Raw genomic sequence first — 18,376 nt, forward strand, 5'->3', positions numbered from 1 at the left:
ACCTCTGCAATCCTGGCTGGCCAGCAGCTAAGGTGTGACACATGGACACTTGTCTCTTGAGAAGCAGATCCAACTCCAGTCTGCTCAAAGGCTCCTGCTTGCTCCTGAGAAACACAAGGCATGGTTGTCCTCCGAGTAAAGAGTGTAGACTTTTTTAGTTTCTGCTGTTAGACTGAGAGAAAAAGGAGATTATTTTTTCTTTCTTTCCCTTCAGATATGGATAAGTCGTGAGGGATCTATGTGACAGAAGAATGTGAGGTGACCTTGGAAACCTAATGGGAGCCTAGAAGGGCAGAAAGGTCTGGGAGTGGAACAAAGGTTTGAAGGCATGTCTGTAAGTCTGAGTTCTGGCTAGATCTGTTGTGTTACAACAAAACTGTGTAGTGGGGAAGGTAGGCTTGGACTTGCCTGCAGGTGTGGATTTGGTGCCCAAGCAGTGAATCATTCAGATGCCAACATCAAGTTAAGGAACATTCTCCGTACGGAAGATTCAGTCAGATAGCTAAGACACAAGGCTGGAACTCCTGTTCATGTGACACTGGATAAATCACTTTATGTCAGTATTTGAATGGTGGGATTTGTGATGCTAATTTACAAAGGAAATGAAGGGGAAAAAATCACTAGAGCAGCCCATGATAATCTTGGTCTGTTAATCTCAAATTTGCTGCTTACATCAGTTTTCCAGATTTCATATTCAGCTTAACTGTGACTAAACCTTATCTGTACTTGACCATTTATTTTTCCTGTAATAGTTGTGGTTGCTAAAAGGGTACCAAGAAAGTAGAAGACCAAGAAAGGATAGATAAACACTGCAGAAATATTTTAACCCTGGACAGGCTGGCAGCAATGAGCTTTGTGTACTTGAGGAAGAAAATATTTTATGCTTGAATTTAAAATTTGTTTTGGATGCTGCTTTCAGCATTTCAGTTACTTCTGAGGAGGATTCCAGGTGTCTACTTGAAAATAGAAAGTGTTCCCAGGTGGGGTTTCCATCTATATTCTGTGCTCCTGTACTCACAAAGAAGAAGAAAATTTCTTACAAAGGCAAGCTACTAGATGGAATATATAGTGTTGGATTTTTTAAAGATTTTTTTTAATGAAAGCCTCCTTACTATGTCATTTGTATAATGGTTATACAGATATGAGTGAAATTTCTCCAGTTAATGTGATTATTTTGTGTTTCCTTGCTGTGAAACCTAATGCACACTGCTTTGCACTTTTTCACTAGAGGCAATGCAGAGCAGTTGATGGAGAAACTAACTTTGATTAAATATCTTTAATTTTTACCTTGAAAGAGTTGCTAAAGGGAAAAATTGAAGTAGAGGGATCACTGAGAACTAAGCAATGAGAGGGTCTTATTAATTGATGGCATATGTGGTAGAGAGTGTTTACTGTTTTGTAGAACTGCATTACTTGAGAGATACAATTCCACAGCAATTGTACCAACTATTCTTTGGTGTTTTCATGAATAACAGCAATAGGAAATTATTAGCTGTACATGCCCTTGGCAGCCTCCCTGCATATATCCCCTTACTGACTGCACCTGGAGCTGAAGAGCAAGCCTGCCTTGGCTAGTGTGGTTATGCCAGATGTGGTTAAAATTAAAGAGCAAAAATCAGAGTGATGCTGAGGACTGCAGGGCTGACCACCACCTCACCCAGATTAGCCCATGGCACTTGCTGAGCTTGCATGTGCTGAGTGTTGGGCATCTATCAAAGACTGTGGTGGTGCAAGGCTGAAGGAACAAGTTCTCCCATGTGAAGAAAGAAGAGTGTGTGGCTGAAGGAGGAAATAAAGGACTAATCCCACAGTCTTTAAATATAAACTGCTATGCAAGACTGAAGGGTTGACTATTTTTAGTGGGGGTGAGCCTGAGGGGATGGCTTGTCAAAGAGATTAAACAATTGTAAGGAGCAGAGCAGGATTCTCCTGCAGCACTTTCCTTTCCATCACACCTGCATCCTGATGTGAAATAAAAAACGTGTAGGGGGGGCATGTGGAGGAGGGAAGGGCTGCACTTGGGAGAGCTGAAATGGTAGCAGTTAGTGATGGAATTGTTATTTCCTGTCACTGCTTTTACCCTATTAGCTTCTCTTATGCTGGTTTCTTTCTGTTAATCCACTGGATAGTCTCTGAGAGTTGTTTATCATCCTGGGGCAAAATGGTTCCAGCCTGCTCTCACCACTCTTTTCCTGCACACAGTGTTGCTGATGTGTCTACATATCCAGAAGAGCCTGAGGACAGAGTGGGAGGATATTTTCTCATTTTTCTAATCTCTCTGGGCTCATGATTTTGTTCAGCACTGTTCTAGTTCCCCCTGCTTCTCCCAGACACCCAGGCTGTGAGGAGCAGTGCTGTCATGCTGCAGCAAATAAGGTGCTGCACAGTTGCTGGGCATTCATCTCTGTTGGGCCAGGTACTGTGTAACCTTCACTTTGGAAACATGTGCTTGAACACTGTTCAGATAGGTTTTAATAAAGTGTTTGATCACTGTTCAGAGCAGCCTAATCACAGGAGGATGGCATGGGTGCACTAGGCAGGGTGGGGTATTATTCAATGCTGCCCATTGCCAGCTAGGTTTTACTAATTTCCTGGTTCTGCTGCATGGCTTATCTCCCAGAAAGAAGGAATAAAAGGCTGGGAGAGTGTGTTTGCCCCAGAGAGATGGCATTTGGGAGGACAGTTGGAGGTTCAGACAGGTGTTGTCATAACAAAAGCTGCCTTTTTTTTTTTTTTAATATGGAGCAAGAATGTGAATATGTGACATGCATTCCGAGACTGGAAATTAGGGTATAACGCTATCTGAGTCTGTCTTCTCTTCTACCTTCTTATTCAATTGTTTAGGTCAGCCTTCTAAAGAAGAACCACTTTAGGTGGCAGCCTATCACAGAAGACTTCTGTGACTCTTTAATCCTGATACCATTCTCTAGTTTTGTATTGGGGTCTTGGAATCTAGAAGAGGAGGCTTGTACATAAAACAACACCATATATTTCCTAATAACTAAACTTTGGGAGAGAGGAATCAAATAAATATACAAGCAGATAAACAGACCTATTCTCTTTAGAAGCCTATCAACCAAAAAGTGGAATCTACTGGAACTCCCAGCTTTTAGTGGAGAGAAGGTGGGACTGAGGGCTGTCTACTCTCTTAATAGTCTTTCTGAATACGTCAGGAAATGTGCCTTTAAACCTTGTCAGATTATCCCTCCTCCACAGTTCTAACTTCTCACATAGCAGGTTAATCTGGCTCTGGGAAGCTCTTGTACCATCACAAGAAAACATTTTTAAGCCTTGTCCTAGAGTATTCCCTCACTCTACTTTATAACCTGACAGGAGGGATGAGACCCCTCCATAATCTCTGAAGGGCCCAGTGATCTCAAGTGTGACACCCCTCTCCAGAAATGATAGGTAAATGGCAGAGTTGTATGAAACTGAACTATGTTCTTCCCTGCCCAAAGCAGGCAGCTTGTTTTTCAATTTAACTCCATGTTTTTATACAGTAAATTGCTTTCCCGTAATCAAACAAACATTTAAAAGATTATGTATACAATTTCAGGCATCTTCAAATCCGTCACAGATGTCCTTGGGGTTTTGTATGCTCAAGGGAAAGCTTTGGCTTTTAAAGATGGAAGAAACAGGAAGAAGATGAGAGATGAAAGGGGGGAGGCTGGTTGCTTTCAGAAATACAGGAATTGTCAGTCTGAGAAGACTGAGACCATGTAGTCTGGCTTGGATACATCGAGTGCAGAAGGGGACTCTAATTATCACTCAGCACACACTAGTGGAGTGCATGTCTTCAGCCATGTAGGCTCCTGGTGTCTGCACAGCTGAACCGTCTCCCTTTGGAGCTGGGATCCCGGCAAGCAGAACTAGAACTTAATTACCCTGGCTGTTTCTCCTGGGAAGAGATCCACACACTGACGTCTGATAGCAGTCTGAGCAAAGGGAGGAGTGGGGAAAGAGGAGCTGTTGCCTTACTGTGGAACAGCTGCATTTTGGGCTCAGTGCCAAAAGTGGGGGAGGAAAACTTCTGGAGGCTGGAGAGATAGAGAAAGGCAAATCCCTCCAGGTCTTAGGCTTCAAGAGACCAACGCCGTGTGTGGGCAGGAGCTGGGACGCTGTGTGGGAAAGATTTGCAGTTTCAGTAGGAGTTCCCTCCCAGTTCTTCATGCAAACCAAGTCCCCTAAATCCCAGGCTTTATCACAGATCTAGGCTAATACTCTGGGATGGGCTGCAGAGCTCCAGCTTCTATCCGTCCCACCCACTGGCACACGATAGTGGTAACCTCTGGATTTAAAGATGCACTGCTCTGGCACAGAGGGTCTTGGGGCTGAAACCAGCAGCGTGGCCATCTGAAACCCTCCTTGGCAGCATAAAGCAGTACATTATGGGAAGCTGATACTCAGGGCACAGAAGTCTGTGTAATGGAGTTGCCACAGCTCTCAACCTTGCATGCTTTATGCTCTGCTGGGTACAAGACAAGGCCATTCCAGCAGGGCAGGCAAATTTAGGGTTCAGTAACACTGGTAGCTGGTTGTTTGCTATGACCTGAGAGCACAAAGACCATGTATTGTTTTTATTTTAGGGTTTTTGTGTTCAGAAAAGCAATTTGCAACACTGCACACATGCCTGGCCTTCCAGTGACTTCATTTAGAAGTGTCCAGCCACACCTGGAGGGAGCTGTAAAGTGCAAGTTGGGATGACAGCATCTTTTGTAAACAATGGGATTTCCTGGGATTATGTTTGAATGGTTGGCCCTCTTGGAGAGGGGGAGAACATATTAGGTTTCTGACAAAGTGATGAGAAGACTTTGTGTTATGTAATTTATAAGGCCACTAGTTACCATTGAGTCAAAAACCTGCTTCAAATTGAATGGATTAAGGTTATCCACACGGTGCTGCTGAATAAATTCAAATCCCATGAGATACCATTACATTAAAAGCTTTAGTCAGTTTAAACCACATCTCTGTTATTTTTATTTTTGATAAGCATAAAAACACCCTGTAGTGAAACCCAGGTAATGGTGTGTTACTTGCAGGAATGTGGCATAGCATTATGCTGTGACCAATCTAAGTGCTTTTTCAATGTCTCACAACTTTCTGGTATACTCTCCATAAAATTTTTTTAAATTTTTTGTGTTTCAAATTGATCCTGACTATCTGATCAGGACAGGATAAATACATCTTAATGAACCCTATAATGAATAAGAAGCTACTCTGGCAAACCAATTTAATTTTCATGAATCTCATTGACAGAGGAATATATTTTTTAAAAATAAAAGTCCTCTTTGAGGAGAAACACTTCATTTGAAATTAAAGCAATATTTTGTGACCATAATGCTTAGGTCCTGTTCAGTGGCAGTGACCAGGTAAACCATGCTATTTGGTGGTGTATGTATAAGCTTTCTAATGTACATCTTAAATGTGATATCAGCAAATAATGTGTGTTACTTCAAAATGAGCTTTGGCAAGCAATCAGTCTGGCAGAATTTGACTGGACTTTCAGTTTGTACGTTCAGTGAAGTACAAACTGTACACTCTTCAAATTTGCCCTGTCTCTTGGTGGAAATAGTCCTTGTGGTATTTGTCCAGTTGTGTTACTGAATCCAGTCACTGCAGCAACTTACAGGCGTTTCATTAGCTGGGACCACTGGATGTCATTTCTGAATTTTTGAGTACTAGTTTTAAGAAAAATGATTTTTAAAGTATCAGTCTCACTTGCCCCAGTGATTGTGGCATGGTTGCTGTCAGCATCAGGCCATGCTGATAGGCATCAGGAGCTAACCAGGATCTGTAGCACTGCCCATAATATTATAGGAAATCTGTCCTGCCTAGCAAATGCACTGTCCCATTCTAAGAAAGGCTGTCAATTCTGATCTTCTGAGGTTTTGCTTCTTCTAAAGTGAAGGTACTGAAGTGTGCTATGGATGCAGTTCAAGTGGTTCTTTGTTTTAAGCAGCCATTGGGTCTCAGCAAACATCAGAGAATTTTGGGGTACCAGACATTGCCTTTGCTATCTGAGCTGTATCTTTTCTGACATGCAATGGTAAAGATACAATTTTTCCTTTCCAATATAGTGAAAGGAAGTACATTTTGGTTAAGGTTGTAATTGTCAGGAGATAACATTTGCTTGAAAATGAAGGTGTATTGTTCTAGCACAATATACTGTAATTTAAATCATACATGATGCAGTTTCTCCTGTGGTTCCAGTCTGTAAACTAAACCAGAAACTGACATTTTAGCTTGTCCAATCAGTTTCAAAACATTGAATACTACACATAATGTAAGCAAGAATTCTCATTTTTTGTTTTGTGTAATTTTCATAAGTAGTGGCACTACACCTCTTTTCTTCTCCATCTGAATAATGCCTCTGACTTTTTTTTCATTACTCCAGAAAAATACTGTAATATCTCTCTGGCAAAATACTTTACTATTCTCATGTTCAATATACCTGTCTCAGTTTATTAGGTTTCACTGTGCCAGACAGATGAATGAGTTAGAGTTTTGTCTTCCAAGACAGAAGCTGCTTGAGGGAACTTGAAGCTCTGTACCTAGATGTTCATTGAAGGGTAGTTTTCTTCCCAGAAAGCATCTTGTTTAGCTGTACCAAATTAATCTTTGTCAGTTTTGTCTTAAGGGGTTATGTCCTTCTTCACTATAGATTTAAACTTGGGTGTGGGGACCTGATAGCAGAGTTCTATGAATCTGAGCATACCTGGAATGTGCAGAAGGAGGCCTCTGAACATGGGCTTTGAATAAGCAGAGGATATGCTGTTGAGGATGAAGGGGAGCTGGCCAGAACCCCTGTTTTACTCTTGCTTGGAACTTGCTGCAGAGAAATGGATTTGTCTCCCTTCAGGTGAGATTACTGCCACTCAGTCCTGTCTTCCTGGCATGGGCCCATGGAGGCCAAATTCTCTTTCAGTCTATGCAAATCATGATTCTGCTTGTTTGCTTCTTTGTGTAGGTTTTTCTTTCAGCCCCATATGCTATCCTTTTACCCCTGCCACTATCTTTTCCAATGCATTGTTCATTCTTAGTGCCACCCAATTTGGATCTGGTGATTCATGTATATGCTTCCCTGCTGAATAATCAGCTCAAGGCAGGAAAGTCTACCTGCTGACTAGTGACTGCTTCTTTCCTACTTTGCCTTTTTCAGAGTGAAGTCCAGCTTTTAAAGGAGAGAAGGGAGAAGAGTTATGCAGAGCCACCAAATTGAATGCCCTCTTCACTCAGCTTTTGTGCAAGCTTTAAACAGTGTTAGAAAATAATATGAGGAGACAGAAACCTATCCTGTTTAGACCATATCTAGACGTTTTTCTTTAGATCTGAGTATCACTATTATATTCCACATTAACAAACTTGTTAATAACTTTTTTTGCTTGTTTTTTAAACCAAGGTTTAGAAGGGCTTTGTTTGTTTCCTGTGGTAACATTTGAGGGATTTCCATGTATGGCTGCATCATCTAAAAAAGATGCCAAGGCTAAAATGGACCTCATGTCGCAAAATCCACAGGAGTCTATGTAATGTGGATTTCTCCTGTATCACTGTTCTTCTCAGTGCATGGTACAATGGATTTTCCTAGTAAAGGTTGTGTGATGTTACAGGCTAGGGATAAAGCAATTGGAAGACTGGGGAGTGATTCCCAAGTCTGGCACAAGGAGCTCTCTTCATGCTCTGTTTTGACTCCATGAATGAGCCAGCTTCTGCATCTTTCTCTTCATGCTCAGGCTTTCAAGCTTCTAGAAATAAGCTCAAGCTTATGAGCCTGAATGGGGTTTCACCATGGTGCAGTCAGACAGTCATGAAATCAAAACTAAAGCACATGCCAAGTAAAGCACTCACCCCACAGGCTAGACGTGGAAGCTGTGTATTTTTTTGCAAGAAGAGTTGTCCCTCCAAGTAATTCGTTACTCCAAAATCAAAAATCTCAAGTCCCTTCTGAATGGCATTCACCAAGATTTGGCCAGGGACAAAAGAAGGGAGCTGCTGTTCCCTTCCAGGGGGATGGCTGTGACTTCCAGGCATACTCTGCTCCTGAAAGATGGAAATTCCTGCTGTGCACAGAGGTAATGTACAGCTTTGAACATTTGGAAGGTGGGAGCTTCTTGCCTCTTTGAGAAACAATACGTGATTTTTCTTTAGTTCAGTAGGAAAAAAAAAGGCCATGCCTTTCTGAAAAGGTTGCTGGGCCCTGACCTCCTCTGACCTGATTTAATTGAGGATTTTGCCAAGCTTATTATACGGGATTTCTTTGGCAGCACTGAGCAAACAAAGGAGGCTGATCACAAATTATCATTTTACACGTGCACGGAACAAAACACAAAAATAGCTCTTAAAAAAAAACTTCCTTTTCACTGACATATGATAACCTTCCTTTAGCAACCTGTCATGGACCTCAAGATCAGTATGACAAAATATTTCAGCTTCCTCAATTTTATATCTTCCCAGACACATTACTAACACAAGGCTGAAAAATGAAATAAATGCATATCCCTTTTTTTTTTTCATTTTTTAAAACTACATTTCTGGTTCTACAGAAGTATCCATTTTGTGTCTGCCTACCAGCAATGTCAGCCAATATTTATTGATGCACCTGCTTTACCTTTTACATATTCCACAAATAGAATAGGCTATTCCTGAAATAGCCTATTTCAGGAAAAAATATTCTTTGTATACCAAAAGCATTTGCTTTTGAAGTATTAAACTTCAGATTTAAAACTGTTGAACTGATAGCAACTTTCAGGACATGAATGAGAGAGACAACAGGATAGATCAAAAGGGAATTAGAGGTGAAATTACTTTTCCTTACTGTTTTTAGGCAAGATGTCACTTTCTCCAGAACATTATTCATTACATGAAAAGCTGGTTCCACACTCTGAGAAGTAATATTTCAAACTTCTTGATGAAAATGAAAACCATGCTACAATGAAACTGGCCTTGGTTTTATTTGAAGAAACAGCCCAGAAATTGTCCTGTGGTAACTCATCACCTCCTTGACAATGAGTGTGTTTCTGGGCTTAGGACAGTTAATAAGAAAGCAAGTGGCAGCAATTTTTATTGTCACCATAACAATTAAAAAGTGACAAAGTCTTATGGTGACTCCCTTACTATTAAGAGGTTTTCCACATTTGGAAGCTAACAAGACTAGAGATTTTCACTTTTATGAAATGTTATTAGCTACAAGACTGAATAATTTGCCAAATTTGTGGAACAAAAAACCACTGGTGACTTAACAGCTTTTAAGGTTCATTGCAGGATCAGCTTTAGTTTTCTTATTTAGGAGGTGTCTACCTCTGACCTATGGTAACTGCATACTGTATGTTGACATCAGTAGCATACCTAAGTGTCAGGAAAGGAGACTAAACCATAATTAATTGGCTGAAAAAATTGCTAAAGACTCATATGGGAGCTGGTTATTTTCCCTTTACCTTCTTTTTTGCCACCTCTTGTTTTTGTTTGGCTGTTTCATGTTTGTTATAGAAAGAAACAGGTAAAGAATCACTTACCTGAGATTAATGTAGGATTCAAAAGAGATACAGAAATGGGAAAATTTGAGGGAATATGAGGCTTGTGTATGGCCTGTCAAGCTCAGTCCTTATCTCAACTTCTATGATGTGCAAGTGTTGCTGTCAGCACTCAATGTTCTAAATCAGCCGTGACCCATGCTGCCTCTTGCCCAGGTAAACAGGTAACATGTATTGCAGGGAAACAGAAATGTTGTGAGAATCAGGGCTAGAGCATGGAATATGGGATACTGGGAAACTAGGATCATTACTACAGAAAAGATTCTGGGGATATAAGAGCAATCTGATGGTGCAGTGGGAGCTTTGATTAGTATAATGGGAAAATAAAAGTCTTTAGTGACCATATGAATATGCAGAAGACAAGTGATGTCTGGATAGCAGATTGGATTTGTAATACTACTTTCTTCTTTACATGTTTACCCCTTTAGTCACTGCATTCCCTTATCTTTTTTCTTCCTCTTCTGCCTGACAAGCTTCCTCACTTACGTCACAGCCAAGGTAGTCATAAATCAGCTGAGAAATGAATAATTTCCTTCCCCTTGGGGCACTAGCATGTCACTGCTATGAAACGCTTAGGTCACCTGCCTTCCCAGCAAGAGTGCAGCAAGAACACTGTGTAACCCTGCAACTTCAACGTGTCTCCTCCCTTTGGAAGAGCCACTGTAGTGGCTACAAGGTTGGGGGGGTTTATATTCTTAGTGAGTTCTAAGTTCACATTTTTAGCTTTTATGAGATTTTGCAAGATTTTTTTTTTCAAGTCAAGTTTTCTTAGAAGCTTCATGTTTTCAGATACTTCTATAGAACCCTATGTTTATTTCTGAAACGCTGCAACCCTTCTGGGCTGATAATTGCATAGACATTAGTTGTCAACAACTTTAAAACTATATGAATTTTTAGAAACAAAATAAAATACGGAATCACAGAGGAGTTTTAAAGCAATGTGAAAGGAGAGTTCTGAGCAGAGCTCAAGATCACAGCAAGGCTGGTAAATGTAAGGAAAGTAGGTTGCAAAGCAAGTCTGGCCTGGCGATTGCATGACCCATCTTGGAGATGTCAGTTTGTCATTTTGTGCCCAGTTTCACCTAGTTAGGAAAGAGGTTAGCACTCCTGTCTTTAGACATGCAATGTTGCTGATTTATTTAGCGTATCTTTTCATAGCATTTTGTGATGCATAGCTAGAAGGCACTGTAGAAATAGAAATGACTGTTTGGCAATTAGTACAGTTCTGTTACCATCTAGTCAGCTCTTTGAAGAGTGCACCGAGTTCTCTAAGAGAAAATGGAGTTTGTGTCAGCAGTTGGATGAAATAAAGAAAGAAGATAATGGCAGAGATGGGTGAGGAGAAGAGAGAAGTATGCATGGTATAAAGAAAAAATATGGGTTAGTAGCATCTGCCTGAGAAAAAGAAATTGGAAGTGAATGAGGAAGGGCAGTACAAATAGAAGGGGTGTGCCCACCCAGCAGTACTGTCCTTGCTGGAATGCAAATGTGAAGAAGTTGCATCTGAATGCAGAGATGGTGCCAGACCTTGTCAGAGAGGAGGCTTCAAGTTTATCAGCTACTGGCACCCTTGTCTGCTCCGTGGCTGGCATGCAGCTCATGTGCCCTGAAATAAGAAAATTGTTTTATAGCCTTGGGCTGCTCCTATAACACACTGAACTTGACACAAATCTGTTCCAGCATGACCAGGCTGGAGGAAGTAGCCAACAGCACTTGTTTTCCTGCCTCTGTAAACTCATCCTGCTTTCTCTCTCTGACTGACACAGTAGAAACAAGACAGCTAAAAATGGCTCTAAACTGTAGCCCTTGAGATTCATGACAGACCTTAAGAGAATTTCCTCAGTATAAGCTGAGGTGATTTAGAAAGATTGCCTCTCCTTAGCTGGAAATGTTTTAAGAGTGTGTTAACAGCATATATATTAAAAAGGGATTGAAGGCTGGAGCTTTAACACCAATGCCACAGGAGGACAAGTCAGTGCAAGATCAAGCAGTTGTGGAAGTAAAATCAAAGCGATGTCAGACTGATTAAGAATAAACCGCATCAGAAGTGCAACTGGTAAGAGCCTTAATCATTCAGAGTCAAATAAAGTAGGGAATATGGTATTCCTTAACACCACTTCTTGAAGAGATTTTTCTGACCAGAATCAGAATGGAAGAAAGTGCATTATGATAGGCTGTGGTCCTCAGATGAAAGATGAAGCTTGGACTTATCTGGGCTAAATGGGGACATATATGGAATGTCTAGTGGCTGATACAATGCAGTTCAGTCTTTTATAGCAAATGTTCTTTTTGGGGGGTTTTTTGATTTTTTTGTTTGTTTTGTTTTGTTTTTTTCTCCTTTGCATCAGGTGCAGGAAGTGTTTTAACTACAGCAATGAACTAGCTGGTATTTGTATTTTTCCTATTTAATTCTATTCCATAGAGGGCTCTGTTGTCAAGGAGCTCTAAAACCTGTGCTCCACATTTTTCAGTATGGAGAACACTTCTATTTGCTAGGCTGGCAGCTGCTGTGTAAGCTTTTCAGTCCTTTTTAATCACTCTGCTCTCATAGCAAGCTACTGTGAATTAGTTCTTTGGGGCTCATTATCCAGACGCTTTTACCATCCTTGAGAAGGAACAAGAGGTACTGAAGAAAGCCCAAGGGGATATCCTCTCCTTAATGAATCACTGCTGTGCCTGTAGAGCCACAGTGCCAAGAGGAGGATGGAAGGGTCATAGATGGAATGTATCCTGTTCTGGATGATGGTGCATGAGAATGGATCAGATCAGCCATGAAACTGCTTTGAAAGACACTGGAAGTCAAGTTGGCTTTCTATGATACCAGGAAACAGAAGGATATAAGGCCACTGAAAACTTCCTTTACCCATGTCCTCACTTAGGCTGCAGTGCTAAAGTCACTGACAACTGAATGATCAGTAACTGGAAAGGGGAAGAAAAAAGTCCAGTATCTCTGCATTTTCTTGGTCTTTTCTCTGATTCCAGAGAATCTGACCTTAAGCAGAATGCCAAGGTGGGGAGGCAGAGCTCTTCACAAGCAGCATTCACCCTAATTGACAGAAAAGAAATGTGATTGTATTCCTTGTACTTCTGTTGATGGATTTTACTTACCCAGATGCTGCAAATTTATAGTGAAGAGCTATCAGCTGAGATTTTAAATGAGAGTGTTTATCCCTCTTGCTCATCAGATGTGGGAGCAACAAAGATCCTCACTTTTACAACAGAAAAAGAATTCTTCCCTATTCTGCATTGTAGTTGCTGCATGCTGATTGGAAAGCTGCTGAGAAAAAGTTTTACAATATAAGGCTCTTCTCCCTCATTAACAGAATCACAGCAGGTGCAGGAGATAGTAGGAAACAAAGCACTTACAATAAATGCTGAAGCTTCAAACTCGATACACGCTTCTCTGTAGACTGAAGGTGCATGCAACTATTCCAGGTTTATACTTCATTAAATCTCCAGGGATTTTGACTCATTAAACCTGCTAATCCCAGGATTACTTTTTAATTGCAGTTTTCATCTCACCTGTTGTGCTACCTGTTGCTCCATCAAAGCTGTGCTCACAAGAAAAAGTATGAGAAAAGGAACCAAGGGAAATTTGTTTCTGTGGTCAATCACTGCCTGGAGCTCTTTCACTGGCTTTTAAGTATCTTGTGAAAGCATGACTGAGACTGAAACAGTTACATCTGAAGAGATTAGGCTGTGAACATCTTTATGAAGATAAGGAGGCTCTGTTACAGGTACAGTATGTTCTTGCAGCTAGCTGCATCAATATGAAGAGGGCAGAGGGGCACACCAGCTGTGCACAACTGCACAACATTCAGCAGCAGACTGAATTTGAACAGGGCTCTCATTTTGGTCTGTTCTTTCCTTCACTCCCTATTGAGTGAATAAATCTGCTTTGTTCCTGTTTATGTGATACAAGTGGGTGAGAATTAGCAGTTTGGGATTACTGGTTTGGGTTATTAACTTGGGTTCATGAATAAACAGAATGACTGCTGCCAAGGAATCATGCATTAATTATCCTTGAGCTATGCTGATGGAAGAGTGATAGAGAACCAGCAAACATACTACAAGCTTTTGAGTGTTTTATTATTATTAGAATTGCTGAAAGGAGAAAACTAGAAAAAACTGCTTTTCCTGTCTGTGTCTGGACTGTGCAGGGGGCTGCAATTCAGGCACCTCCTCTAGAATGTGAATGACAGATGTGTTGTAGTTATTATTTTTTTGTTGCCATCATTACTAGCCAGTCAGGGAAAGAACAGATCCCATTCTGATATCTCTTGCCCTGGACATCCACTTGGCTTCCGTAATACTGGTACCTGTGGCTGTTCATCTTGGGGCCAGCTCTGGTAATGAAGTAGTTAAGTGAGACCTGCAGAAAACCCCAGAGAAATGCACAGATTAAAAACTTTAGTTTTATCTTCTACTGTTCTTCTTGCCTGGTCTTTCTCACCTTCTTCCGGCCTGTGTTTTTTGAAAAAGCTGTATGGGAAATTATTTGGTTCAACATATGTTAAGGAAGTGGAAACAGCTGGAGGCCAAAGGCAGAATGTGGCTGGCAAGGCAAGTTGTTATTTTTATACAGAACTGTTCAGTTAGGTTTCTTTGTGTAGAGACGTCATTCCACTTGGCCCAATTTTACCTCGATGCCTCCTATTAATCCTCTTGCCTTTGAGCATTTTGTCTCAGTAGTTTACACACCTGCATGTTTATGCATTGTGATCCATTGGAGCTTCTCCTTATCTCTCCCTTTCTTCAGCACTTTTCTCTTCCTTTTCCTCTCCTACAGCAGTTGCCACGCCTACAGATACCAGGGGCAATGGGACGGGTCTGGCCCGGTTTTGTCTGTCACCTTCCAAGCCCTTCCTCTTCCCAAGGGCAGGAGAGCCTAGGGTGAAAGCTGGTCTGAAGGAAAAGAGACAGCCAGCTTCTGCCAGTTTTGAAGAGACAGACCAAGCATGAGCTTAGAGGGAATTAATAGGCAGGGGAGAGGATGGGATTTCCATGATGCCCAAGGAAATGGTCTAATTTAAGTAATTTGCATGAAGTCATAATGAGACAGGACTTAAAACTTCAATTGTATGGGTGATATTTTCTACTCTGTACTATTATGTGTAATTACATGTATGTATTATATTATTATATATTTTAGGGTGATAGAGCAGGAACACATAACCACCTATTTTGGGGCAGGAGAAAGCCTTAAATTATTCCATTAGGAAAACAGAGATGTTACTTAGAGGAGAAAAAAGTAATGTAATAGGTGATGCTGTATCAAGGCAAGGAATAAAATGGTCTCCTCCTTTTTTCCTGCCCTTTCCCTGTATGTTTCAAAAATTCCCCTTGAGTCTATTGCCACTTACTCCCAGTAATGAATTCAGCTGAGCAGACTGGCACATTTTTGCCTGTCACGTGGAGATCTTGCATAATGTGGGTGAAGCAAACAGATACACTCGGGTCTTGGTTATACCAAGGCCACTTTATATGGTCACAGGGATCACCCTTGGTGTTTTCAGTCAAACATCAAAGACCAAGGCCATTCTGTTGTTTCTTCCTGGTTTGCTAAGGAAAATTATTTAGTTGCAGAGCTCTTGTTGCTGTTTCATTACTGTTGTGTGCAAACCCTTATAAATTCCTGGGAACTGAAAAACATTTCCAAACAAAACATGATTTTGACCTATTGGCTTTCATGTGAGAGTTTTGTAGCCTAATTCCTGTGTCAAAGATCCTATAAGACTTGTTCAGAGTCAGCATGGCAAGACTTAACATTTGGTTTTGTATAATTGACTCTGAAACAGGAGTTTGGCAGCCTTATGCAACCTCAGAGCAACCTCACTGACTCCTGCCACAGGAATCTTTAAAACAGCCTTAATTCTGATAGCCTCCCTGACATAATTTCAAACTGTTCTATTGAATGTGTCACTAACAGTATTTCTCAGAATCTGTCTTTATGTCTTCTAATAGTTCATTTGTTGAAATATATTTAGTATCTTCTAAAGCTCAGTAATGAAGTTGCTATTTTAATGTATTTTTTTGTGCAAGACAGGGTAGCCTTTTGGTTATGCAGTGCCATTAAGTGAATATAGGAACATTAAGCTTAATAGACATGGCAGTTGCTTTACTTGATTTTTTTTTAATTAACACTTTTGAAGTGTTTACTTGTTATGTATTTCTCATATACAATAAAATACTCCAAGGGCAAGGAGCAAATGGGTTAAGCCATTGTAATAAGTAAAGCTAATATCAGTTAGCTTGCCATTGCTTTCTCCCATTAAGCTGGAATGGATCTTAGCTCTTTTTTTTTTTTTTTAATTTAAGATCCTAGGTTGCAACTATGCTTTTGTCAGTAGTGATAAGCTGTTGGTATTGGTGCCAGCTAATTGCTTCATTTCTACAATCAGATGTTTTCCATTTTAGAATCCTTTGATTTCCTATCAGTCAGATGGTAAAAAGACAAGAGAGTCTCTGTAATAAAACTTTCAAAGAACAAACAGAATATAAAATCTATTTAGAGTCTAACAATATAATTCTTGCCTTTTTTCTAGTTCAAAGGGATAAATTACCAGCAGCCTCTGAAAAACCAGAGCATGTACAAGACTTTATTATAGCCAATGATTTCAGGAAATATTGACAGATCTAGTTCTGAGGCAGAATTTCCTGCTTCCTGCCTTGATGGATAAAATACTGACACACACAAATTCATCTGTTCATTTTGAATATGTGCTGACAGAAGCAGTCTGACTTTCAGAGCAGTACAAACTCCAGGTGTACACACTCGGGATGTCCCTGACAACACTGAGCAAGACTTTTGCATCCTGTTTGACACCCCAGGGGATTTACAAGAGGAAAACATAAGCTGTCATGGACTCGTGCTGGCAAAGGTATGAAGGTGACACCCAGTGTGCTTGCAGGAAAAGGAGCATTGTCTCTTACCAGGCTTCAGCACACTTTCATCTGCATGAGGTGGTTCAGTGGCTAAATTTTAACATCAGTAGTTCAAAATAGTTTCTGTCACTATATTTATGCTCATTTGTTGCTAACTGTCTCCATTCTTTTGGTCTTCTTTCTGGAGAGACCACATGAAAACATTTTCAAGGCAAAAAATCTAAACCTGACTTGACTGTGGAAGCATAATATAGCTAAAAAATTATTATTTTTTCTTTTCTTTTTTTTTTCCCTGTTGTAACTCAAACAGTTTTGACTAGTCCTAAAAATATCAGCCAACCTTTTAGTACTAAAAGATTTTTGTTTTTTCAGTAATTTGGAGCCAGTAGCATTGGTCACACTTAGAAGATTGTCTCACTTGAAGCTGTCACAACTTCATGCAGCAGTTACTGCATTTTGGAATAGTGGACCTGTTGGTGGAAACCAATGGTTAAAGCCAAAGTGAACAGGCAAGGAGAGAGATCTCTCAGGAACATTTTCTGTCTGTAGGCCTTTAGAAAAGCTTGATTTATAGGAAGCAATACATTGGCATTTAAGATGTCTGGACATAGGTGCCTACTTTGAATTAATTTTGATGTGAGTTATGCCCAGGGGTGCTTTCTAAGTGCCAAAATGACATTAAAAATGTGGTATGGTTATCTTTTGGGGGCCATTAAAAAAAGAGTTTGTTCAAATATTGTGCTGACAAAGTATTAAAAAAAAACAAACTAGGGAGACTTTAATAAAGTAATATACAGCAAATGTAGTTGCATACATTAGGTATGTGTAGGTTCTAGTCACATCCATGATGGGAGTGATAACTTCTGTGAGAAGATTACATTAAAGAAGAAGCAAAAGTTTGAGGTACAGCTATGGTTGTTGGCACCTAACGCACATCTAAGCTATGCATCTGAAAGCCATTCTAAAGGCCTGACTTGCATAAGAGTGCCAAGAAACCCTATTTTATTTGTAGACATCCTGGGCAGCTGTTGTCAGACTATAAAGAAAAGGCAGAGAAGGCACAGAAAGGAAAAAGCCTAAATGTAATGCATCTTTTGGACTGAACAATCTGTCCTCTTCTTTTGAAACAGTGCAAGCTTAAGAAGACTTCAAATAGCTAAAAAGCTTTAATTAGAGCCTTCTTCTGAAAGATGCATTTGTTTCCTTGACACTATGCAGGACAGTTCCTGTTTTCCTGTTGTTTCTTGTGGCATAAACATTTATTTTAAATTTCTTTTGTCATCTGGGGAGATGCTGTCTGGGGGAGACGTGCTTTCACATGACATTCTTCCTTCCCGCTGCTGTTTTTGTGGCCTCAAAGGCAAATGCAGGATATTCCTCTTTCAGTTCCTTCAGTGCCTCTGCTTATTCCAGTATCTCTGATCAATTAATTTGCAGTGATGTCAGTGTTTCCAAAGAGCTGATACAATTGTGTGAAAGAAACATAGAACAGACTGACATTGAAGAAAGAAAAGGCTGAAACATATAAATGGTATAGATTACAGAAGATTTGAACAATAACGTAAGTAAAGTATGTCAAGTACTGTAATGTAAGTATGATTGAGTTGATACTAAAATGAGATGAGGATGAACATCAGATTGACATAATTTACCTAGACCATTTGTGGTCAAGAGCAAGTTTAGCAAAACCCTCAGAAGACTTTTTAATCAATTGGGACAATCCAGATAAAATTGATCGTGTCTGTGCATGGCCCTGATCTGTACTCTCTCAAGTCCCTTCCTTGCTGTACTTCTGTGACAAATATATGACTCAAGTTGCTTAGCAGGTGATATCCTGTATCAGTGCTAAGAGTTAGAAAGGTAGGAGAACTTCAATTAGCTGCTGGTGTGCACTGATAATCATATTTAAGATTCTGCATTGCCTTCTGAGCATCATTTCTCTATAGATACACAGCAGTGATCTG

At 40.3% G+C, this 18,376-nt stretch overlaps 1 long non-coding RNA gene across 1 annotated transcript in view; it reads left to right on the plus strand.

Moving 5' to 3' along the window:
- Nucleotides 1-18,376, plus strand: part of LOC146767912 (uncharacterized) — a 49,386-nt gene that overhangs the window by 8,262 nt on the left and 22,748 nt on the right. Inside the window, exon 4 of the long non-coding RNA XR_014954258.1 lies at nucleotides 1-18,376. This exon is cut by the window's right edge and continues 22,748 nt beyond it. This is a non-coding gene — a long non-coding RNA (uncharacterized LOC146767912).

This window comes from Lonchura striata, chromosome 3 (genome assembly GCF_050655825.1).
Source record: "Lonchura striata isolate lonStrDom1 chromosome 3, ASM5065582v1, whole genome shotgun sequence".
Taxonomy (NCBI): Eukaryota; Metazoa; Chordata; class Aves; order Passeriformes; family Estrildidae; genus Lonchura; species Lonchura striata.